Consider the following 6,383-nt stretch of genomic DNA (forward strand, 5'->3'; position numbering starts at 1 on the left):
ATTATATAAATTACATTAAAACTATACTAAAAGAATAGAAGAAAAGGATAGAATCAGAAGGCTGGCTAAGAATAGAATAGCAAAGAATGATAACAAAGGTTTGTGGCTTGGACTCTCTGTCCGAGCCAGCTGACTGTGATTGGCCATTAATCAGAAACAACCACATGAGACCAATCACAGATGCACCTGTTGCATTCCACAGCAGCAGATAATCATTGTTTACATTTTGTTCCTGAGGCCTCCCAGCTTCTCAGGAGGAAAAATCCTAAGGAAAGGATTTTCCATAAAAGTTGTCTGCGACCAGCTCCTTGAGGCAGCTCCTCCAGGCCTGTCTGCACCCCAAACCCCCCTGGCAGCCTGGGCTCCAGGTGTGGCAGGAGCTGCTGGGACCCTGCAGCTGCACCCCGGGCCCCCCATGTGCCCACAGCCACCCTGGGGACCTGCCTGTGGCTCCTGTCCCTCCCTCCCAGCGTGTCCCTGGCCATGGGGACCCCTGTGTGATCCCTCCAGCAATGAACTCCCAGCCGGGAGCAAAGTCTGAGCCCCTCCCCTGGTTGCCATGGAGAAGGCTGTAATGGTATTAGGGAAAAGCAGCAAAATCCTTAAAAAGTAGTTTTTAAAGCTATTTAAACTCTAAGGAATCATTTACCTTCCCCAGCAGCCCCTGCAGTCCCTCCCCAGGGAGCTGCCCAGTCCCTTTGGGTGGGACATGCCACCAGCTGTCCCTGCTGTGTCCCCGGGCTGGGCAGGGGACAGTGCTGGGCCACATCTGCTCTGGGACCCAGCAGGGCCCACCAGGCAGGGTGAGTGACCAGGGACACTCTGCAGGGACAGCACCACCCAAGGAGGCCTGGGGAGCAGGGAGGTGACACGTGTGGCACTGTCACAGCTGACTTAGGGAGTATTTTTAGCAAATCTTGCCAAATATTGTCCCTGTCTGGAGGAGAGCATCTCGTGTTGCCAGGGTAACCAGCGCTCCTCGTTCAGGACCAAAAACGTGTCCCAGAGAGAGGGGAGGGGTGACACCAGCACCACAGGGTGGGGACACCAGCAGGGACCCAGCCCAGGAGTGGCACCGTGCCCGATGCTCACCCACGTTTCTGGTCCTGCAGGTGGGCACTGGGGAGTGGTGGCAGCTGCTCTAAAGGTCCCCATGGGCATCTCTGAGTACCCCCAGCTGCCCTGCCAGGGCTGCAGAGCCTCGTGTGGGAGCTGGGAAAGGTGCCCATGTCCTGGCAGCCCCAGGGATGCTCCAGGGATGGCAGCTCTGCCCTGCTGGCACACGTGGTGCCACCAGCACCTGCCTGGCCGGGCTGGTTGGACTGGAGAGGTGAGGACGTCCCCAAGATGTGACTCAGGCAGGTCAGGGCCATTGCTGGGGGCAAAGATGGAGAAATTCCCAAACACTGAGGTGTGGGGAAAGGGGGACCCTGGGAGGGGATTTGGGGTGCAGGGAAGGGCAGGACAGCAGTGGCTGTCAGAGTGGAACTGGGTGGGGAGGGCGGAGGGAATGGAGGCACCACCGTGCCCAGCCCACCGTGAGGGCAATGCCAGGGTGGGCAGGGAGAGGGGAGAGATGTTCACCATGTGCCAGCTCAGGTCTCCAGAGCCTGGCCCTCGGGGTGCCAGGGGGAGGGACAGGGTGGGAGAGTGGCAGGGGAAGCAGAGCTTTCCTCCTGAGGGACAGTGAGAAGGTGGCAGAGGGAGCAGAACTTTCCCCCTTAGGGACAGTGAGAAGGTGGCAGAGGGAGCAGAGCTTTCCTCCTGAGGGACAGTGAGACAATGGCAGAAGGAGCAGAGCTTTCCTCCTACCCCAGATCCCAGCCCTGCCCCATCCCAAGTCTCCTCCCAGCCCTGCAGGGAGGCGCCAGGAGGTGCCAGGGGGTGACAGACAGGACGTGGGGTGACTGTGGGTGCTGGCAGCCTGTGGGACTGCCATCCCTTTTCTGACCCAGGCATTTCTTATCTCAAAGTTTACATAGAAACATATCCCATGCAAACCTTCTATCCAACCCTAAGAACTCTCTCCAAATCCATTTCCCACAGCACCCACAAACCCAGCATGGGGCAGGGCAGGGAGAGGGTTCCCCTCAGCCCCCTGGAGCATCCAAACACCCCCAGGAGGGGATCCCGGCCCAGGGCAGGCCTGGCTGGGCCAGAGCAGACCCAGAGGGGACCCTGGAGATGGTTTGGGGCTGGAAGAACCTTTGCTGATTCTCTGGGGGAGCTCAGAGAGGTTCTGCATCTCCCTCCTCCTCTCCCTCACCCAGGCTGGGGGAGCTGGGCCTGTCCAGCCTGGAGAATTCCTTGTGGCAGCTCAGGGCTTGGAAAAATCACAGAAAAGCTTTTCCTCAAGCCAAGAGACACGGTGACGATTTTAAACTGGAACAGGGTGGGTTTAGGTTGGAAATAAAGAGAAAATTCACTGGGGGGATCAGTGGGAGCTCAGGGATTCCCCATCCCTGGGGCAGTGAGGCTCGGGCAACCCCGGTGTGAAAAACACCAATCACTTGTTTTCTTAAAATTTTAAAAGTTTAATAGTAATAAAATGGTTATAAAAATAGTAATACAATTAGAGTAATAATAATTTGGACAATTTGAATTAGGACAATATGAGACAACAAATACAAAGAGTTACAGACAGTCCGGGTACCTTTTCTGGGCAGCACAAGCCTAAAAAAGAACCCACGTTAACAGAGGATTAACCCTTAAAAACAACAGCCTGTTGCATATTCATACACCTTATCCATGATGCATAAATTCTATTGAAACACAGGATTCTGTCTGGTCATTGTCAACTTCTTCCTTTTAATCCTAACAGCGCCTTCGAGGCGGGAAGAAGTTCATTTCTTCTGATAAGAGAGCAATAAATTCTTTTTCTCTGAAAGATTCAGGTGTCCTGTGGCTGCTATCTTGCTGCCAGTCCTTTCTTTAAAAAAAATATCCTACATAGCACCGTTTCTATTTCAACAATTTTTATAACATAGAGCTATATTTAACAGAGTCCTTAAGAGAATTAATACAGCATTACTTTCTAACACAACACACATAATATTCTAATTATATATTATACAATATACTATATACTATATACTATATACTATATAATATATAATATATAATAGTATATAGTATGTTATTTATATTATATTATATTATATTATATTATATTATATTATATTACATTACATTACATTATATTATATTACATTATATTATATTATATTATTATATTATATTATATTATATTATATTATATTATATTACATTATATTATTATGTTATATTTAAGGTATATTATATTTAAGGTATATTATATTATATTTAAGGTATATTATATACTATATAATATTTTAATATTTGCGAAAAGCCAATCATAAAATAGGCATTTTTCACCCCTGGCACCCCGAGGGCACAGAGGGCTCCCCGAGCATCCCGGGGGACTCTGACGGATCCGGGCTCGGGCTCGGGTTCCTTTGCAGCCGCTGGAAGCCAGATGGAGCCATCACTGCGCTGAGCCCGAGCGGCTGTGCCGGAGCTGCTCCCCTGCTCCGCCCGGGGTCCCCGGGGGGCACAGGGCCATGGGTGACCCTGCCAGGGCTGGAAGAGCGGGGACAACGAGCAGGGGACACCCCAAACCAAAAGTATATACGAGCACAGTTTTCTGGTCAGTGACTGGATGAATTTCAAAGTGACAAATATCCCTGGGTGTAGGAGCGGCTCCATCTCCTAAAGCCGCGCTCCCGGGGCTGGGTTTAAGGTGCTCCTGACAAGGAGAGTCCTCACCTCAAATCCTCAGCACAGAGCCGGGGTTTGGCCGTGGTTTAGCCCGGAGCGGTGCTGGAGATTCAGCGTCACCCCAAAACTTCACCTCTCAGCCCCAATCTGCTTTTGGTGGTGTTGCCCGGCGCAAAATTGGCTTTGTATTCCCAGCCCCTGGGAAAATGTGGTCACTTCTGTTCCTGTCACTGTCACTCCTGTCACTGTCACTCCTGGTGCCGGTAGGGCACCTGGCACGCAGGTTTTTATTGCATAATTAACCCCGTGTTTGCATATGTTAATTGCCGTTAATTGGAGTGGGCTCCGAGAGCAGCAATGGGATGGGGGGGAGTTATTCCCCCAAATCAGGGGGTCCGGGGCAGCTCCCGGGGCTGTGAGGTGGGGGTGCCCATCCCTGGGGTGCCCACTGGGGCTGTGGGTGCCCATCCCTGGGATGCCCATGTGGGGCTCTGGGGTGGGGGTGCCCATTGGGGCTGAGGGGTGTGGGTGCCCATCCTTGGGGTGCCCATCCCTGGGGTGCCCACTGGGGCTGTGGGTGCCCATCCCTGGGGTGCCCATTGGGGCTGTGGGGTGGGGGTGCCCATCCTTAGGGTGCCCATCCCTGGGGTGCCCATGTGGGGTTGTGGGGTGGGGGTGCCCATCCCTGGGGTGCCCATTGGGGCTGTGGGTGCCCATCCCTGGGGTGCCCATGTGGGGCTCAGACCCCCCCGGGATGAAGCTGTTGTTGCTGCTCGGCTCTACCCGTGCCCAGAGCCGTGGGCAGGGTGCGAATCGGGCTCGGGCTGGGTGTGAAGAGACTGCGAATTCTCATCAACACTTCCATTACCTTAATGAAATTACTTCAGGTCTGTTAAGTTCTTCTGCAGCAAAACAAGCTGGAATTGCAGGGTTTGCTGGCTTCTCCTTCCCCTGAGCCCCCCGAGTGCTCAGCCCCTCTGCCCACCTTCATTGAGGGTCTGGGGGCTCCCCCAGCAGCCTGGCACAGGTGAGGAGCTCTGCTTGTCATGGATGGCCCCTCTCCCTCCCATCTGCTGAGCTCTGACAGATCCTGAGGAGTTATTCAGAGCTCTGGGCTTTTTTGAACATTATATTGTCAAAGCTTTTTTTCTGTGGGAGACAGATTCTTACCTAAACTCACCCACTCTCCAGAAATAGCAGCAATAATAAGCCTGAAATGAGGAGATTAAGAGCTGGAATTCGTTTTAGCATCATGGAAGAGTTTTGAGTTGGAAGGGCCCCCTGAAGGTCTCCCAGCCCATCTGATTTCACCCTTTTCAAGGTTTTCCATGTTATCCTCTCCTGTTACCCTCACTGTGACCCTGGAGATTTTCCAAACACTTTTGGCTGAGGGATTTGTCCCATTCCAGCCTGGCAGGTCCCAGTTTGGAGGCAGCAGCAGCCCCCAGAGCAGCACAGCCCAGATTTGGCACTGTCTGGGCTGATCCAGGCTGGTTTCAGTGCAATCTTTGCTTTGAAACCTCTTTTCCCACACAGCAGCTCTGATGTGAAGGGTGGGTTGGGAAAGGTCTTTGCTGACCCAGAGCTCAGAGTCCTGGGGCCTGAGGTGGCACGGGAGGTTCAAGGAGTGCAGGGATGCAGGGGAGTGTCCTGGAAGAAAATCAGATATTATGGGATGGGCTTGGAGTAGGTGGATGGTTTAGTGGGTTAACTAGTGGGTTAATCAGCCCTTGGAATCATGGAACGGTTGGGGTGGGAATGGAACTTAAAGCCCACCCAGTGTCACCCCTGCCATGGCAGGGACACCTCCCACTGTCCCAGGCTGCTCCCAGCCCTGCCCAGCCTGGCCTTGGGCACTGCCAGGGATCCAGGGTGGGCACCCTGTGCCAGGGCCTGCCCACCCTCACAGGCAACAATTCCCAATTCCCAATATACCATCCATCCCTGCTCTTTATTAATTCTCAATTTCTCCTCTATTTCTTTAAAATCTCCCTCCTTGTCCCATCACTGTTGGCCATGTACAAATTCCCTCTCCCTCTCTTCTGTCACCCCTGAAGCCCTGGAATGTCCCAGTCCTGGAGATGGAGCCCATCCCTGCAGCCAGCTTTGGGAATGGTCCCTGCAGGGCTGGAACCCCTCCCTGCCTGCCCTGGCTGTTCCTGAGCTGCTCCTTGCAGTGCCTGGGCAGGGATGGATGGGATAAAGGGCAGGAATTGTTCCCTGGGAGTGCAGGATCCTCCTGAAGTGCCAGGGCTCTCCCTCCAGCAGCTCCCAGCTCTGGGATCTCTGCTGCTCACAGTGACCTGAGATAGGTTAGAAAATCTCTTTTCCCAGCCCAGCAGTCAAAGGAGGAGTCAGAACTCTTCATTTCTCATTCTCAAGGTTGTTTATTGTTTCTTATCTATAAAATTCTATCTCCTGACCTGCCCAGGTCTGTTCAGCAGGTCAGACAGAGGCACACTGGTGTTATCTTTTTATACTAAAAACTACATAAACAATATTTACAATAACTTCCCAATACCTCCCACCTATGTTAGACAGTGAGCTTCTTCTACCTTAAACCAATCCAAAAGTGCCACCATCACCCAGAAGATGGAGGACAAGAAGAAGGACAGGACATGCCCATATTCTTCCATCTTGCCCCC

The sequence above is a fragment of the Zonotrichia leucophrys genome, chromosome 14, assembly GCF_028769735.1.
Source record: "Zonotrichia leucophrys gambelii isolate GWCS_2022_RI chromosome 14, RI_Zleu_2.0, whole genome shotgun sequence".
Lineage (NCBI taxonomy): Eukaryota > Metazoa > Chordata > Aves > Passeriformes > Passerellidae > Zonotrichia > Zonotrichia leucophrys.